Source organism: Lissotriton helveticus, chromosome 2_1, assembly GCF_964261635.1.
Source record: "Lissotriton helveticus chromosome 2_1, aLisHel1.1, whole genome shotgun sequence".
Lineage (NCBI taxonomy): Eukaryota > Metazoa > Chordata > Amphibia > Caudata > Salamandridae > Lissotriton > Lissotriton helveticus.
Genome location: NC_136059.1, coordinates 1,588,190,159 through 1,588,209,975, shown reverse-complemented (window position 1 = coordinate 1,588,209,975; position 19,817 = coordinate 1,588,190,159). Strand labels below are relative to the sequence as shown.

General features: G+C 41.0%; 1 protein-coding gene across 2 annotated transcripts in view; it reads left to right on the top strand.

The window, feature by feature from the left end:
* Positions 1-889: 889 nt before the first annotated feature.
* Positions 890-19,817, top strand: part of PCGF3 (polycomb group ring finger 3) — a 337,660-nt gene continuing 318,732 nt past the window's right edge. The window contains exon 1 of one of the 2 annotated variants that reach the window (XM_078676552.1): positions 890-1,208. The gene's annotated coding sequence lies outside the window, so the exon portion shown is untranslated. The remainder of the gene's footprint in view (positions 1,209-19,817) is intronic. The other variant, XM_078676553.1, reaches the window with a different exon arrangement.

Sequence of the window (19,817 nt, the reverse complement as noted above, 5' to 3'; positions counted from 1 at the left end):
GTCTGCCGAGTCACTGTTTCCCCAGGCTCTGTTGCGCGTGCCTGACCACCCCCGTACCAAGCACCAACTACACAGCAATATAATTACCTGAAGGTCACTATATTAACACGTACTGTTGCGTCACATCCGCTTCTTCTACATACATCTCCATCGACACCAGCACAGTGACACCATTATCGTTGCAGTGAGGGGGTTACAGTAAATATTAGGGTCAGACTAAAGTGTATCTTCAGGGGTTAGGTATAAAATAAGTCAGCTTGGGTTTAGAGTTATCCTAGGTGTTAGGCAAAGGTTTGTTGGTAGGCTTGGTGTATAGTTTTAGGTTGGGTTTAGGGTAAAATTTTGGGCAATTGTTCAGGGTAAAATGTAGGGCTAATATTATGGATAAAGCAGTTTGTGGTAATGTTCAGAGTTAGGATATATTGTTGGTTAAATGTTAAGCTAAGAGTAGGGATATCTAAGACTTAGGGTAAAGGTAGTGGCTATGTTTAGGGTTGATGAAGATGTACAGATGATGTAGTGGTGTTGATACAACTTCTAATTAGATTGATATACTTACCTGACATTTGTCACATTATTCCCATCAGTACTTAGGGCGCTGTTCTGTCACATGTCTCTACATTTTTACCGAGAAGAACGACGGGGCACAGTGGCACACATTTCACCCAGCGCCTTGACAGCCAGCACACCTAGTTTTACCCACCCTGCTATCTCGTTTGTCTTTACATTATGCCGAATGTCTCTCTTATTCCCTCACGTGCTTCTGGTGTTTGCTTGGAGCAGGGGTCGCTCCCCCGTATCACTCTAATCAGGATCCCTCTCGCTCTGGTCTCCCCCTTCTCACTCACTTGCTCCCTCGCGTACCCTGCGCATGCGCACGCCGGGCCGCGCTGCTTCGGCTGCTCTCGGCCATTTCCGCCTCTTTGTTAGAAACTCCAGACGGAATTTGTGGCTCCTCCGCCTCTCCCCGCCGCCTCCTCCTCCTCGCGGGGGGGATCCCCGGAGCACGCGGACCCCGGGCCCCCCAGCAGCGAGCGGGCGGGGGGCGCACCCCCCACCTTCGGGCATTTCACAGAGGCGGCCGAAAGCCGGCGGCGGCGGTGGGTTGGAGCCCCCTCCTCCTCTGCAGCCGACAGCACCGGGGCCCCCGGACACCCCCGGTGGCCGAGCGCCACTCTCACCGGCCACGGGGGTCCCTGCAGACCCAGGTGAGTGAGCGTCAAGGGAACGGTGTGTGCAGGGGCACCACGCTGGTCCCTGCAGCCTCCTCTCTCGCCCTCCCCTGCAGCCCCCTCCCATCCCTGCACCATGCATCCTCCCCCCAGACTCAAAACACTCTGCCCTCTGTCTTTCAAGCTCAGGTTTCCTGTGACCATTTACATCTGGTGATAATCTGGTCCCCTTCCCCCTCAGTACCCCCTTAGTAATCTCCTGCCACCCTTATCGGTGCTCCTGTTTCTGCCCCTCGCCCACTGCCCCTGTTTAATGTGCTCACATTATTCCTCTGTTCCAAGGGCAACCATTTGTGGAGGGTGGTCTGTAATCTCCCCCCCCCACATACAACCCCTTCCTTCCAGTGCACCCACACTTGCAACCATAAACAACCCCCTTTCTCCGGCTTCGTCTGCTAGAACGGGGTTCCTGTGCTTTGCATAGTGCAGGAGACAAGATTCCCATGTGTGCTTTTAGTGTGTGTGTCCTCATTTCCCCCCAGCCTCTTGCCTTTCCTCCTCCCCCTCCCTCTGGGTCGCTTGTGCATTTCCTTGTGCTTCATACTGGTAAGTTGTTTTATGGGGCTATGTTACAGATGTTTGCTTTTCTGGTTAAAGGTTGGCTGGGGGCCCGAGCTAATCGACCTCCTGAGGTAGACTTACTACTCTGCCCAGCATGTCCTTTTAAATGCTGTCTTTACTGTAGAATATTAGCGAGACTTTTGAAGATGGTCTGTGGGGGGGAGGGGGTTGTCTTCCCAACTTCCGAAATCGTTTTACAGCAGTTAGTGATGTTGAGAAATGGTGAGGTTGTCTTCTGCTTTTCCCGGGTCTTGCTCGTGGGTGAGATTGGCAGATCTGCTGACTTCACGGCTCACTTCGTGCACTGCCTCTTTCCATGTGGCTCTTTAAACTTTCTTTGGCTGCGTTTCGATTTTTTTTCCCAGCCCACGCTGGGGTGTGAGCCGGTCAGTGTGGATGAGGCGGGAGATCTGCTCTCTCTCCCCTGTGATCGCCTGAAGGTGTACAGTGGAGCTCCCTGTGGATCTTTTCAGGCTTTGAACGAAAGCATTAATGGACTCAATGAAACGATCCCCTGTGGTTTTGAGGGGAACAAGCCTTAATTCCACAGTATTGCCTTTTGGTAGTTTCTCAGTCATCGTGCAGGTGTAATGCAGGAGGACTCGTCAGAAGCAACTTCAAATTGAGTTGCATAGAACTGCATTTTCACTTTAATAGGTGAACTGGCTTTCCCCCGGTATGCTCGGGTGAAAAACTCGATGATTGTCGTGTTTTTTGTGTCTCAAGAATGATTTTGTCTCCTTACACTCAGCAAAAAGTGTTTATGCATGCTTTTGGATGTTGTAGGTCACTGATAAGTCCTCTGTGTGTGTTAGGATGCTGACATGATGCACTCTTTTCAAGTCAACTCGAATAACAGTTGTCTGTACTTGTGAATGGCAACTGATAAATTCTGGGCAGTTGATTTCAAACTATGGAGTTGATGTTGTACTCTTGAGGGATCTTGCTTGCATAGCACTAGTAAGTTGCAATGGGTCGCATTGTTTGCAGATGGTATTTCATCATGGGAGTACCGTCAAGTTGGGTTAGGCACTAGTTTTGTTTCCTGTGCACTATGTTAAGATCTGACACACTTTAGACTTTGCAGTGACTTTGGAATAAGATTGTCATACAAGCATGAAAGGGGTAGTTCCTATATCACTTTTTCTTTGCACTGTTTCCCCTGAGCTCAATGTATCAGTTCCTAGTGACTGTGCATTTCAGCATGGTGGACTGTTAAGTTCATATTGGCGTTGAGCAGTTTTGAAGTCTTGCGCTGTGTACTAGCAGGCAGCGCTTTCCTGTGCCTACCTTACCAGTGTCCTGCAGCTTGTCATCATCAGTGCACTGTTTAGGTTCAGAAAGCACTGTGTTCAACAACTCATGAAAAGCACTTACCTGCAAGAGATCCAATTTAGTATTTGGAAAAACTCGAGGGGGGGGGGACTACTTTTCTTTCTTTCTGTAATGACAAAATTAGTCCAACAAAGAAATTGATTGTGGGGTTTCTCAAACAGTTAGGATCCCAGTGGCATGGTTGGGGCTCATTGATTGTGTCACCAAGTATGGATACTACTGTAAATTGGAGGTGGCAGAGTTCTAGCCACTGTCCTGCTTTGGCTACCAAAGGACCATGGTGTCATGCCGTTGAAAACTTTTAAAAACTCCGAGCCCAGTGGTTTAAGCAGAGGTTTGCTTTTCGTCAGAGGAAGTGTGATGTGGTTTGTTGGCTAAGATTTCAAAGGGTGGCCTGAAATATAGACTTAGCACACCAATTTGTATAATTTGTAATCTGTCGCAGATCTCTTTATCACACTGTGACTATCCTGTTTTTGTGTGCCAAATGTGAGAGTTCAGAACTGCTAGCTACCCTCTATTATTAAGAATTGGATGAAAAACGGAGTTACATTTCGTTGGGTAAGAGGTGTTATCCAATCAACACTCCTATATTTAATGTCTTTATGATCAATCCTTGACCTATTATCCCAGCATGCACAGAACTGATAGCAAGATTCTGCAAAAAAAAAAACGGGAGACGTATTTCTCATGTCTTCCTATCTAACAATTAATTGTATTTGAAGCTATCTGAAGGAGAAAGTCCATATAAAACACATTCTTTTGTAAGTGGTGACTAAGAATCAAGTTGAATCTGAAGAGATCTTTAAACTGACCGTGTGAATGGGTGCCACTTGGGATGTTTAGTGCATAGTTGTAGTTTGGTTTCATGATCCAGGAGGTCTTCTGAAGAGATGTATGTTTCTGTGTATGAGAAACACGGTGTACTCTCTTCAAATAACCTCTTCTGACCTGGATGGTGTATCTAAGTGCTAGAAAACTTGTTAAATCTATCTTCACCTTGGTGCACTACCTGCAAGTGGTTCATTTTGCATCCTTTAAAAAGATAATGATCACACATTAAGGAAGTTTCCTGTGCCATCTTTTTGAGCACTGCGCTTTAAACACAAGGGTGTTCATAGTAGCTGAAATTATCTGTTTTTGTAAGAATTAAAATATAATATTTGTCTTACGATAGGGTCGCCTTGTGGTAATGTTCAGAGTTATTTCAAATTTAATGTCACATGTTAAGCTTAGATTTGGGACATATAAGCTAAGTCTTAAAGTAAGAATAGTGGCTAGGTTTTATGGTTGATGAAGATGTACAGACAATGTAGTTGGTGGTTTTGATGCAGCTGCTAACTGGATTTATATACATACCTAGTTTTTGTCACTCTATTCCCAGTAGTACTTACGGCGCTGGTCCATCGTTGGGCCCTACTTTTTTACTAAGAAAATGTTTTGTTTTTTAATACAGGTTCTTAGGTGAGCATAACACAATACAAACATATATCTCTTTCTTTGCTGTTTGTAAGCTGCCTTGCTGTATGATGTAGTACCAGTCGCTCTTGGGATGACACTAATATGCTGGTAGCATGCATACTTTTTCCATGGTTGATGGCTTCCCCGAGTTTGTAACCAGAGCAGACGTCTTTTGCCGTAGGGCTTGATATTGCATTTTGAACACTTGTCCACAAGGAAGGTGAAAAGTCCTTTCATTGTGACTTTACGCTACTGAACGGGCAGGTGTAACACATTAGCACACATTGTAGGCTACAGACTGGATTCCAAGGTATTTTCTTTAACTTTTAGGTTCAGAGAAAATGAGTTTGTGATCTGCGCATGTTGTAAAGTATACGTGTTGTCACGTTACATGCCTGCCTTTATGTGAGTTACTGAGTAACTTGACTGCAGGTCCAGTAGATATAATTTCTAATGTTTCTGTCAGATTGGTGTTTGCCTCAAAAGATGCAGTTGGCGTTGGCTAACAACATATATTACACTTTTCTTCAACAAGTTATCCACTGTCGTGATTGGATCATAAATTCTTTGGCGGGTGTCCAGTAATTATGGACAGACGATTTGAAAATTGTCTTTTCTGTGCTACCTAAATACCTCTACCTATTGAAAATCATATGTGAAGTTGATAATTATCTGCCCTCTAAAGAAAAAAAATATCCACTGACACATTTAAGATAAGGGAGAAAATGTGTTTATTTAAACTGTGGCTTTACCTTGGTCAGTCATTAGAGTTGAAATTAATATTAAGGGAGGGATTACCGCCCTGAGCAATATATTTTAATTTTGACAACAGCCTTTCACTAAGTGGAGACCAGAAACTGATATGTTTCCTGGCTGTCATGCCACGTGTAAGTTTTGGTCAACACAATGATAATAATTTTATCAATTTCAGAAGTACGATTGCTTGAGTAAACCCCTCTAGAATTTGAACCTCTTTGGCTTTTTAATAGAAACATTTATTTTAGTAGTATTTTTCCCATTTCAAACTATTTTAAAAGGTTTTTTTATTGTGCTGAGCGCACTCACTTAACCCCCAACCTAAGAATGTTGAGTATATCTTCAGCCAGCAATTTAAATCAATGAGCTTTCTAATCTTAATGAAATGAAGCTGTTTGGTTTTCAGTGTCAAAAAAGTGGCTCTTATTACCCAGTTCCACTCTAAATAACCTCACCGCTAATTCGGCTTTGACTCCTATCTTTACATTTACTCTGCCTCTCGTTAGTTGTGGTCTTTTCGCATCATGGCTGCCAAACAGCCCATGCTATCCTCTTAGTAGATATTTAGTTGAATGCCACAGTCCTTTGGCTTTTATAGCAGTTAATGCACGACACTTTGAACTGGAAATGAAGTAGCTTAAAATGTTTTGTTGTTAATTGGGGGGGGGGAATGGTACATTTTAACTAAAAGTGAATTATTTAATGTATTTATTTTCCTCAACCGTGGTGTGTTTTAATGTTGGAAATATAAATATCTGATTCTTCTGCGCTACCTCCAATTGACTTTTACTAAACCTGGTCATTGGGTCGGATCTGGGAATGATGGTGCCAACCCACCTATCTGCTTACCTCCACACGTGTAAGACCCTCATTGACATTAAGCTACACACCCAAAATTCTGTGTTGACCTCGCAGTATTTGCCTCAAATGCCAGATTCAGATGATACATATTGTGCTTGAAATCTTTTGTTGAAAACAGTGGCACACCTTGCGGTGTTGCCGTTTCGGTTGGAAGATTTGGTTCTTTAGCAAAAGTGGCTGTCTCCCTATAGGCAGCATTTGAACGAAGTGGCATCTTGGTTTCATGGTGCTGCTTTTACTCCTGTTTGGGAGTTCAGTGATGAGTATGGAGGTTGCAATAGAAACTTGCTTTTACTCCAGTTGGGAATAGTCTGTCTGTGTGGATGTTGTGTTTTATTGCCCACTCTTGAGTTGACTCAACAGCTCACTACTGTATCTGTATATCCTTAAAAAGTTACTTTTCTTAATGAGGAAGTTATCTCAGATGATATTAGCATTGAATTACTAAAATATGGGTAGCGGTTGACAGGTTCCTTGGAAAGGCTGAGTGATTCACCAAGATGGCCTCATTGTACCACCTTTAAGCCAAAAGAAACTAAGGGCCTGATTACGATCTTGGCGAACGAGATACTCCATCTCAAACGTGACAGATATCCCATACGCCGCTTTACAAGTTCCATGGATATAATGGAACTTATAATACAGCGGACAGGATAACCCATCCGCCAAGTTTGTAGTCAGGCCCCGGTTTTCTCCTGACCAAAAATATTCAAGTGATCTTTAATACTTTTCTGTGCAAAGCTTACTTTCAACCTTGCATCCATTTCTAACCACTTGTACATTTAGTTGAAAAAAATAATGTTTTTCGCGACTATATATTTTTACAATAGGAAGAGATCTAGTGGAAATTTGTTTGGCCTGTTTCAGTAACTTTAAAAATTAACTGGTCATCATTTAGACCGTAATTGTACCGCAGTTGTCTTCAGTTTGTGACAATTTAATATTGGTCATTTTTGTTTATAAACATTTATTTTTTGCTCAGAACGATCATTTGCCCTGCTTCATTGGGACACTTGTTTTCATCTGTTGCATTTTGTAGGTCTTGCTTGACAGCATTACCATCTGCTGAGCTATTGTTGCGATTTCTTTAAAATATATACAGATTTGGATTGGGCTCCATCCTGAGGGATATTGCTCTCTCACTTCGTTTAGGGTATCATTCCGTCCTCTGGAAAGTGCCTCCATTGGAATTAGCGATTGTGTGTGTTACATCTGGAAAGTGCGCTGAATCATCACACTGTCACCTTTGGCTCTTCATCACCTGTTTACATTCCCTTCAGAAAGCAATCCTTTTTTGTTACTCCCACACCTCCACCAGCACAGGCTAAGTCGATGCATTTGTTAGGCAAAACTGTATTTGTGCATTCAAGTCAAGCAAACAACATTTGTGAATGCCTTAGCATCTGTTTGTACTTTAAAGTTAGACCCGTTGGCTTTGCCGGTGCTTGTAATTTAAAAACATTTTTTTTTCCTGTAAGTAAGTTTTTCATTTTGGGGCATTAGCAGAGCGGTACGTCGTTACATGTAGAGCAACTGCACTGTAAGGGGCAAACAAGGAACCAGAAAACTGTGTAAATCCTTTTGGACAAAATACTTCTGACTGCTGCGTGTTGATGAGCACTGTAATTATTCTTATGAACAGTGCAAACATCCCCATAATTATACACACTGCTGTTCTATTTTGTGTGTTGGCTTTAGGGAGCACATAAATTACCTTTTTGTGCGGGCACAGACACACATATATATATATATATATATACATGTACCATGGATATAGTGGTTAACTTTTCTTCTAAAACCTTTATGTATGCTTATAAAACTAAGATTCACTTAAAACACAGTTAAAGTACAATTATGGCTATGAATGACAGCTGAAAAAACACTTAAATTCGCCAGTTACGATTAGCTTCCTAATCCAGAACGCTGAAACCAGCCATGAAACCGTAACTCATACGCCAGACGCAATGCTGACATTACAGTTGTGATAAATAATCTTATTGGTGAGATTACATAAAGCTATGAAAGCGGTGTTTTATAAGTGTCATTTTATTTAGTGGCTTAAGTATAGGGTGTTATTTAATTACGTTCTGCTTTCAGTTGGAGTCCTCTCCCGATTTTGAGCAATTTGTTTCCATAACAGGAGCACAAGAGGGCTCATCCAAAAAGAGATTTAGGACTTGAAAAAAACACCAGAAACGGTCCCATTGGGAGGTCAATATTGGGTAATTCTTCCTTCATTCAAATTTGTGAATCCTAATACACACACAGAAATTACTTTTGTGACACAGTGATTGGCATATTAAGCTTGAGGAGCCATTATTACCAAGGTGGTTAAGTGCTGCATTTGTTTTGTGTTTGTTGTGTGCTTACGGATTGCCATAGGCACAGGCATGAGGTAGAAGTAAAATGAGGTGGCAGTCATAGAATGCTTATAGCCTACGTCTTGCTGTTTCAAAGCGAGTCTTATTATCCTAAATAAACAGCATTTAATTTACTTTGAAAGCACAACAAGCGGCGCAGACTTATCGGTTCCAGACCTTTCATTTGTAGGCCTAGACCAAAAATTCTCGCTTTTGATACCTTCCACTGCTATGTCAATAGTGTTGGACCGAAACATTTGCACCGACTAGGATTGTACAACCTGTGCCCATATTTTACAATCCTGGAGTTTATGCCAGCCCGGCGCAAAACATCCAAGCAAATTGCATGCACGCTTTTTGTACACCCTGGAAGTGTGGTGGCAACTTGCTGTATGTTATGCTCCTTTCAGAGGTGCCCAACGAGGAATTTGGTGCAAATTGAGCACCCAGCAAACACCGCACCCTGCACAATTGGTATTTACCGGGTGTGCGGCTTGTGCCTGGGAGACCACGCAAGTAGCAGCTGTTGGTAATCGGGTTTGTAAGGTCCTGTTGGTTTGTACATTGTACCGTTTTAGGAGGATATTATGGCTATTGGATTCAAATGTTCTGATCATTGTTTCTCAGTCTTGTAGAGCATGTTTTGTTTGAGGATAATGGAGTGATGTGTCCCCAACTGTAGCTGTTTCGCTAGCCTAATGTTTTGCAAAATAAAATCATTAGTAAAAATATATACATCTGTACATGCATAGAGACTTTTGGTCACCCCTCTTCTATAAGTCTATTCAAGTGTTACATTTTGCTAGCGCTCACTACAAATTACTACTTGGTTAGCGGATGAACCCACTTCAGTCTTAGGCTCTCTCCACTGTGACAGTATTTAGTTATTGCACATCAGCACGTCCAGATAGAAAATTGCCACTTTCAAGCTAGGGCTGGTAGGCCAATCTCCACATTCATTTCGTGTTGTGTGTGTGTTTTTTATATGAATTTATTTTTGCAAAGGTCACTTTTTTCGCTAATATATGCATATCACCTTTATTTGGCAGCAGGTTAAAAAGTTATTTCACCTTTTTTAATATTTATTGCATATGTATGGAAAAAAATAAAAACAATTGCAGGACTTCAAATACCAGACATATTAGCTTTGCCACTGCTTATTTTTAGGATTCGTTCTAGAGAGGTCCTGCACAGTCTGTGCATGACATATCTTACAGTAGGACTAGAGCCCACCTATTGGTTAGCTTCATTGTCATTCTCTTTTGCTTACTTCTTATTCATTAGTTGTGTGCGCTTTCCTTCCTCTTCTTATGTTTGACCTGCCCCTAGAGCATGTATGTAATACTATCTCCTTCCACTGCTTGCTTTTTCAGACGCTACTTTATTTTGTTGTTTAAGCACTGTACAAGAGAGCATGTGTTTTTCTACCATCTTCCTCGTGTACTTATCAACACCCCACTTTGGCTCCATGTTTACAACTCTTGCATGTATGCTTCTCCCTTATTCTGCACCAGTCTACATTCCTTTCTTTTGCCTATTTAATTCACCCACCTGTTTCCACCCCCCCTTTTGATTTACCTTTTGTCCCTCATCTTGCTTCTGCCACCACCCGTGCTCGGTATTGCTTCCCTCACCTGCTTTAGAAACCCATCCTCTTGTGTATTGTTTCCCGCTTAAAAAAAAAGCTGCATCATTTTGTAGGCTCGTATATTTGGCTGGTCTGTGCGCCTACAAAATGACGTGACTGGATACTTCAACATGTAACATTCTTTAGCCATGTGGTACAGTGTCTTGGATGCTGTGTCTCGTGGCTAACACCACTGGTAAAGTCAGTGGATCACCAAGATGAGACCTATTGGCTCTGCCAGTGCTTGCATTTAATGTCGTTTGTGTGTTCTGGGGACTCAGCCGGTCAGTTTCACGTGGTTTAATTACCAGTTTTCTAATTAGAAGGTAGTTTTAAACACAGCAGTTTTCAGATCAGCATAGCGCCATTAAAAAGAAATAACAATTTCCCCTAAATGGAATGCTATAGTTTATTTTGTTTTTCTGAGAGGTTGCCCACCAAGTCAAGTGGTTCTAGGGGCTGACACCTACCATAGCCCTGTGTGGTAGTAGCCTGCCAGTGTGGAGTCATTGGGGTTGTGAAGTTGTTCTGGCTGTGGTGGTGAAAAAGTACTGTGACGTGTAAAGACATTAGGAAAGGAGAGATGTATTACCGGTACTAGTGGCTGAGGGAAAGGGGCATAAGCTGGTTAGGGTGATTTTTAGTTCAATAAAAAATTTGATTGATATCTGTATAAGTTTATAGATGAAAATGTATGTTACATGGTTTACATGTGAAACCTGAGAACTTACTAGCCATTAATAACAAAACAATGGTGGTTTGCCGTGATTGCTGTCTGGTGCACGGCTAATTGGAAGGAAAATGGGTGTTTTAGGTGGTCGAGGTGTAAGTAAATAAGGGGAAATGGTTTAACATCAAAGAAATGGCCAAAGTGCTGCTTTGGATGGGAGCCTTCAGTAGGAATGGCCCAGTAAGGGAGTATTTGACTGGGAGCTAATGACATTTTGAACTGTGAGGGAGTAGTTATAGAATCTAGATGGTCGGTAGTTTTTTGCATAGCTGTGTGGAAGGAACTCCCCTGGGATGTAGCCACCGTTAGTGTTGCGAGTGCAGTGACGCGGGGGCTGCAGGGTAGTGGCGTCCCACTGAAACAGGTGATTCATTCATAGCTGCCAACTCACCGGGTCATGGAAATCTTTTTTTGATCAACCAGGGATAAGGGACCCATTTTTCTTGCTCGTCTTGGGGCCCATGACAACCATACTATGGCACTGAACGTAGTGAGCAGATGGAGAAAAGTTGTGTGCATTGCCCAAAAGGGGCACATGGAGTTTAATATTAATGGGCAAGAATTGTCCAGATGGTAGACTGTAGTTTGTGTATATGGAGTGCGATGAAGGTGTGATGAATCTTGGAACCACAACACAACCACTGGTGGGGTTGGCTACACCGCCAGAATGTGTAGGACTGAAAGTACTCCATTCTCTAGCGGATAGTCACCGACTTGGAGTTTGTTAGTAGATGGTTTTTCAAGGCAGTAAGAGATCTCTTTCACTAGTAGAATAATTTCATGGACCTATCTGAGGTTCACGCAGTAGGTATTTTTGTTAAAATTGGATCCAGATTGCCTTGTATTGAAATTAAGATGTTTGTAGTCAACGGTGCAGAGCAATGAAAATCTTATAATTTACAATCGGAATGAAGTGGATGGTAGAGAGGTTCAACGGGATAATTATGGGTTGTACAAGAGTGGCTGCAGAAAATGTGAGCGAGGGTTCTAGTTGTGTGTAGGCTAAGTCTGACTGCTACTATTTGTGAACCTGCGTTTGAAGTGCTGGGAAGGAAGTAAGCCTTGCAAAAGGTAATACCTGGCATGAGCGAGTGGGAAGGTGACTGTTTGCAAATGAAAGGAACAAGTAAATGATGGGAATGCGCATGAGTTTGTTGTCAAGATTGCAGCGCATGTAATTTATGCGAAGCCTGGTGGGAATGGTAATAGTAAGTATTTATTGCACAGTAATAACCTTTACAATCAGTTCATCAATAGTAAGATATTTTTTTTAAGTGTAACCAATTCATATTAAAAAGCACTTTAGTTCTCCATCCTGTGCTGGACAAATTGACATACCCAAAACTGCATCATTTATATATGCATTTAAATTAAGAAAAAGTGCAATCCTAACCAAGGTGCATAGTTAATATTTTTCTATCTTGGAAACATTGTATAATGGTGCAGGTGAGGAACATTGAGAATATGGTGTAGCCAAAATATTAATCTCTTGGAGAATAGCAGATTATTTCATATTAAAGTGCATATGCAGAGTATTAAGAACCACACTGATAAAATAAAATTCAAAGTTATCAATCAAGAAACAAAATAGTGTATAAAAGTGCAAATGCAGCTGATTAAAACCGTACAGTATCTATGCAAAGTCACGTCATGTTTGTAAATAAGACTAGAAAGTGAAGCAACTATTTTCTAATGTGACTAGTAGGCATCAATACCAGATATTTTTTTTTTTGTTGCAGCGAGATTCTTAAATATTTCTTGTACTGAACGTTCATCATAGGATCCGTAGTTTTTAAACTTGCAATAAGTACCTGCGTGCGGGTCTGTATTTCGCGTTGATTGTAAGGAGCTTTCAGTAGCAGTCTTCTTTCTTGTAATAAGGCTGGTCATAAGTATGTTATGTGTAAGATGTTTTCTTTCCCTGAGTTACACAACCTACAGCACTCCTTTGTATTCAACTTTCTCCAGGGTGAAGGGCAAAACGGTGAAGGGCATACAATCAGTTTTTAAGTTTCCTGACCACCCGGCTTTGTTAAGAATTTACCAGGCATTTGATCTAATAGATGGCATATCTTTCTGTTTGAACAATGATAAATTCTTCATTGTGACATTGACCAGTTTTCTAAAAGCTCCTGGAGAATGGGAAACTTCTCATATTGTTTGAATTCCTAGATCTTTATTTGCTAGGTCAAGGTCGCGGGTAGATGGTGGTCTTATTCCTTCGCAGTTCCTGCCACTGAGCTTGGAATAGATGACTTTCTGAGGTGGACCTTATTCTATTCCAGGATTTTACGTAGGCCCCTTTCCTCGCTAGTAACTGGAAGCCAAGCTCCATTTTATCTGGGCTGGAGATTCATTTTGAGGGAGGTGGAACAGTGATCTGAATACTTTCGATGGGACCGAGTTTGAGTGCTGCATCTCTGCCCTGAAGTGCTTCATTTCCAGGCGTAACACGCTGAATAAGTTGTGTAGCAATAACTTTCAGTAGAGGTAAAACAAACTTGTTGAATGGGGTGCACGTGCCAGAGGGAAAGAGTAAAGGAGAGTTGTTCTTGAACCAGTAATAGTGATTCCTGCGTTTAAGGGGTGCTATTCTGTTGAAAGGAGCCTAGGTTGGAAACCCCAACCATATTTTGTATTGACGATGAAAATGGAAATAAAAGTGCGAATGATGACACTAGTGTTGGCGGGTAGACTTTATAAGAACCATCGTTTAATGGGAATAATCTTTTGGACATTCATCTGCCAGAAAGTAACATCTATAAATCATGCAAGCCAGTCCTTGCAAACTTCCGGGCAAGGGTTAGTACACTGAACTAGAGTCTCATGGTTTTGTGTGCTTAATGCCAACAACTTCTTGCTATGGGTGTTCTAGGCTATTTTTGTTTTAAAGGATTCACTTTGTTGTGCGGAATCAACTTTAATCATTTGCTGCCATTCTGCAGCCTAATGTACATGTTATGTAATTTTGGTGAGAACGTATAACAGTGTAGGGAAGGTTGCTCTCCCTGCTTTTTGCAGCTTATTTGTGTTGGGTTTTATTACTTGCCAGTTCCTAGCAATCCTTGTTCGTTTTCAGATACAGCGTCCTGTATTTAATTCATATATATATTTACTTTTTGCAATGATGGGCTATTAACAAGGGGATTGGTGTACACAGTATGCCGCATAATGCATCTCCAACAGAGTATCTGTGATCGCTTTGTGCCAGCTACACATGTACATTAAATTTTCAGACAGAACAGCACAGCTCCTAAAACGTTCACAGATGTTGTTTGTCTCATTAACTAACCTGGTGATTGCTCTGTATTGTCACTAAAGAGGTGACAATTGTCACAGTGGTGGTAATATCCCGATTGACGGTCTGGGAGGATGGATTTTGTCTGTAGCAGAAAGCAATATATCCTCCATTTCTAAATGCCATTCAAACAGCGTGACAAGAATGATTCCTTCTTACTCCCAAAAATATGTATTTTGACTCTTGACATAAATTAAAATTTTGATTGCAGTGTCTTAGAGCAGCAATTATTTAAAAAAGGCACTATAAGTTTGGAAGAATGCCAAACAATTTACACCTACTTTGAAGATGTATTCCCTTGAGTTTTGAATCCGTAAGATAATAAATATGTTTATATTGAATACCGTTTTGCAGGGCAGTTCTTTTTGGTAAGAGATAAACTTGAAACTGGTGCCACGTTTTAAAACTTAGTTTAGATGTACATAATAAGAGGCGCACATATGTATACAGAAAATGTGCACATGTGGGTTTGTATTCAGCTCCATGTACAATTATTATTATTATTTTTTTAACAACAATTATTTTCGTCTGGGAACAAAGTGCTAAGATGATGATCATGTGCATCCAAGTTTGACAAAATACTTTGTTTTTTAAATACCAGATTGGATTGGATTGGATCTGAATATGCATGGATTTATTTCCTTAATGTCCTTGTGCTTTAGGTATGTACGCCCAGCAAAGCCAAGTGCCATTGTCTTTTTTTTTTTTTGCTATGTAAAAGGGAGCAAAAGCTACACACTCATTTTATTATCTTATACAAAAATGACTTTTTGATGATGTAAGGAAATCTTTCTCTTGTTTATGAACACTCTTTTGGACTTTCTCATCCTACCTTGCTTCTACTCTTTTGCCATTTGCTGTTCTGACAGTATTACTCCTTCAGCCATCTCCTATGCGTTGAGGCCAAATCCTCATGGACACGTTTTTGTTTTGGTTGGTCCGTTAACTCGGGCCTCTTCACCATCCTGCCTTCCGTTACACTTCAGAGTTACACCATCCTTGCAGGCCCTGAGAATTGCATTTAAATCTCATTTCCTAAGAAGCCTCCCCTCAAATATTGATTAAGTTGATTGTTACTGCCTTACTCGGGCTTATCAGCATTACAGTACTGTGTACATATGCATTGTTGCCTTATTGCTGCTAATAAGTAGCCTAGAGTCTGGCACAACCTTTTCAAATGTGTTTAATAGAAGCACTTCAACCTTTTCATGTGTTCCAGTGCACCGTGATTTTTTTCCTATGTAAAATATTTCTTCTGTAAATGCACTGGTTTGCTGTAATAGGATATGGTCACGAATAAGTAAATAAATCAATAAAACCTGTCCGGAGTGGCAATCCAAGTTCACCATTGTTCTTCATTGGAACCATGAGGTGTTATATATTTGTTTATAGTAATTCTTTTCTCAATGCATGTTTTTTGGGGGAGGGTTCGTTTCAAAGGAGACTATATCATACTTCCAACCTTCAAATGATGGTGAAAACATGGTCAATGAAAAAATCGTGTGCTTGAAGACTGACCGTTATGGTTACATTGTTGCTTGAAATCAAATGCCGTGAAATATCCTCTGAATAGTTTGTGTTTCTAATGGCCATCGGGCACTATCACAAAGTATATTTTAGGGGGTAGGTTCCTAAGTATGAGAGGTGCTTCCAAAAAGCCACATAATTAATTGTAAATAAAGCTTCACCTCCATCTGAGGACAAGATCTAGCTGGCTTTGAAGGAACTTCTATCGAAGGTCTGTGCAACATTGTTGTGCTGTGTGCAGATTCTATTGATACAACGTGGAAATCAAATCACCAGTATGATTAGCAGCCGAAGTATTTGTTCATTCATTTGTACAGGAAGGAACGGAGAGCCAATGTTTGGGGACAGAAATATTGGTTTCTTAGTTTCCGCTTAGAACATTGAGGTGAATTTCCATTAGGGAAAAGCATCAAGTCAGCAGGATGTTCCATCCACCACTTGGGGCATGTTTCTCTCTTGCTAGCATACTCTGTTTCTTGGACCCTTGAGCCCTATACTATTAGGGCTCTGCATGCAAGACAAGCTGTTGGAGATGATCCCGGCACTTTAGTAGTTCAAGTTCAAAAAGACCTTTATTCGAATTTCATAAAATTCATAAAAGTACCGATCACAGCAATAAAACATTTGTATAGAATACATACAAAAATAATATAAAAAGAATTTATACAGAAAAACATTTCACAATATCATAAAAATTCATACAATAACTATACAGTGAATTTCATTTAATTGTAATGTTTACACAATAAACACCATTTTGACCAGTTTCTAATTTCAGGGATTTTCCATCGTTTTACGCGCTCGTATGGCTGATCTTAAAAAAGTGCTAGTGCGGAAGGTCAGTTCATCAGTGTCCAAAGTAAGCAGCATCATATAGGATTCCTTAAGTGTGAGAGGTCTGTATTTTTTAAAATAGGGAGTTAAAAACCATTTGATAAATCTCAGATAAAATTTGCAGAAGAATAAAAAGTGCAGATCGTCCTGTGTGCTCACACCGTCACAGGGACATGGAGTGAGATCAGCACTATGTTGGTACCCCATAGGAAAAGACAGCAAACATTTTACAGTTCCTGCCCTTAAGCGAAACAATAAAGATCGCTCCCAACTGGACATGGGGAGGGAGAGATAGGGCGACAGAGTTTGCCTACAGAGACCATTTCCTATATATTTCATAACGCTTGATTTCTGGGATTCTCTTCCTGTGCGACCATTTCTATAAAGTGCATTTTGAACCTCAACCTTGTCCTTTTGTTCGATTAACGTTGGGTCGGTGAACAAAGTGCCTCTATCAACTTCGTTAAGTGATTTAAAAACTTCTATGAGCCAAGGAATCTTCATACCATGTTCACAATGTATGCAGTCCTTGATAATATTTTGTGTAAAAACAGCAGCATCATTCCTCCAGATTCTAATCCAGAAGAGAGCTGGTCTTGCTCTAATAAAATCACTTATGTAAGGAAGATTAAGTTCGTTATGACAAATAAAATCCGATGAGGAAATCGGTGCGCCCAGCACTTTTCTGCAAAAACGGTTTTCTTCTCTTTGGATACAAATACTGCTTCCCGACCCCCATACCTCTGCTCCATACGTAGCGACAGGTGAACACTGTAGTTTAAAAATCTTTAAAATAGCCTTAGTGGCACCAATTTTCTTTGGGCGGGGGAGACTCAGAACAGAATTGTTGGCTTTCGAGAACTTGCTCGTGGCGTGGGCCAAATGCCCACTCCATGAGTTGTTCGCAGCGAAAACCAACCCTAAATAAGGAAATTTAGGAACAGATTCTAGTTTATCTGTGCCTATCCGGATTGTGCGGAGTTTCCTTTTGCCCGGTCCGCAGGACATAGTGAAAGATTTTTTAAAATTTACCTTCAAGTCCAAGCCCTCCATAAAATCAACAAAACTGTATACAAGCAGACGGAGAGCATTAGGAGTGCGGGCCATAAGCACCGCATCGTCTGCGTATAAAAGCACAGGTAAAGGGTTACCTAGAATCAGTGGAACGTCAGAGGTTGCTTTTTTCAAGTGATTGGATAAACCATTGATATAAATAATAAACAACAGGGGTGCTAAAACGCACCCCTGTCTCACCCCCCTCCCTATCTCAATGGCTCCCGAGACCTCTCCACCCATCCCAATACGTACCCGTGCTTTCAGGTCAGTATGGAGATAGGCTAAAAATCTGACGAGAGTGTCATCAAGACCGTTGGATGAGAGAATTGACCAGAGCTTAGATCTATTCACAAGATCAAAAGCGGATGAAAGATCCATAAAGGCAAGGTAGGTAGGGGATGAGCGGGCAATGCAATATTTATCAATTATCAATTTTAAATTTAAACATTGCTCCACTGTTCCTACCCCGCTCCTGAACTCCATCTGACAAGGATCTAGAAAGTCAGTATCAACCGCCCATTCCAATACCCTATTGTAAATTATACGTCCTAGAACTTTTAGGGTATTATCCAAAAGGGAAATAGGACGATAATTTGCTGGATCTGATCTGTCTCCCTTTTTATAAATTGGGACAATAATACTAGTAGCCCAAGTAGCCGGCATGGCTGCTTTTGGGAGACTATTAAAAATATTAAGGAGTATTGGTGTCCACAAATCGACATTATATTTAATAATATCGATGGTAAGGCCATCTGGTCCAGGCGCCTTATTTCCTAAACTCTCTATTATGGCTATTTTAACTTCATGGTCCAAAATCTTTAAACCATCCAATTGGCCTGAATTAGGGAGAGAATACTCATCGGAGGGGGCTGCATAGATTTTGGAGAAATGACTCTCCCATGCTGCGCTTGTTATATTGAAGCTAATTTGTGTGAGCTCTTTTCCCATTTCCCTCGTTCTCCTGACAGCGGCCCAAAATGGGCCACTGCCACCCAAGTTCGCACTAATTAACAAAGAGTCCCAGTGATCGGAAAGCAATTTAGCCTTCCTTTCCGCTGTTTTATCTTTATAATTTTTCCTAGCAACTTGAACGGCAACTTTGCACCTTGGTTTAGCAGAGAGTGCCTTTCTTAGTTCTCTGTTGGCCAAGGAGCAAGATGAATTAAACCATCTTGGCTCTTTGCGTTCCTTGGGTAATGTGACTGACAGGAGGGTTTTAATAGTTGAGCATAAAACTTCAAAATCTGCGATTAATTTGTCATGGTTTCCACTAGGGGACAAGCAAGATTTTATCAGATGTGGGTGTGTTGTTTGTACACTGTCTAAGATAAGCCCACAATCAATTCCTCTCCATTTTAATCGGAGACCGTCAATTGAGGGTGTAATATCCCTTGCCCCATTTAAATTCATAAAAATCGGACTAGATGCAAAATTTAAAATCACCAACAATGGATTATGATCACTAAAGGATGTTTGTACCACAGAAGTTTTTGCTATACAATCTGTTAGCAGCGGTGACGTGAATACATAATCAATAATGGAGCTACTATCCCTGCTGATAAATGTGGGGGCATAAGGGAAATTCGTATTATACCCTACTCTCATAGCATCAGCAAGGTCAAATTCGGATAATATTTTAAACCGTTCCGATCCCCTGCGATCTACTAAGTCAGGGTAGATAGGATCGTCAGACCCATAATTCTCTGTTAATTTCACGTTAAAATCGCCCCCTATTAGAATACCAGTCTTAGTGTCTGCTGATAAAAAACATTCAAACATACTTAAAACCTTAGATAATGCCAAAAAATTCTTATTCGGTACACCATAAAAATCATTATTATAAAAGTTAATTAAATAAATCGTGGTCTTTGTCTTTGACTTGTACTCAAGAATTTGGATGTTAGGGTTAACAAGGTTATCAATCTGCAGGTCTCTGATTGTACCACCTGCCAGAATTCTAATCCCAATGAAAAGGCCACCTACTGCTCGACCGAAACTAGGTTTGGGTGATGTTAAACTAAAACAGTGGTAGCCCTCTATGTACAAATTCCCAACAGCCCATGTTTCTTGAAACATGAGAATGTCCACATCATTAATTATCTCAATCCATGCAGGGTCCGACAGCTTGGATTCCAGTCCTGCAACATTCCAGCTTAATATTGATAAACCATAAGTAGTA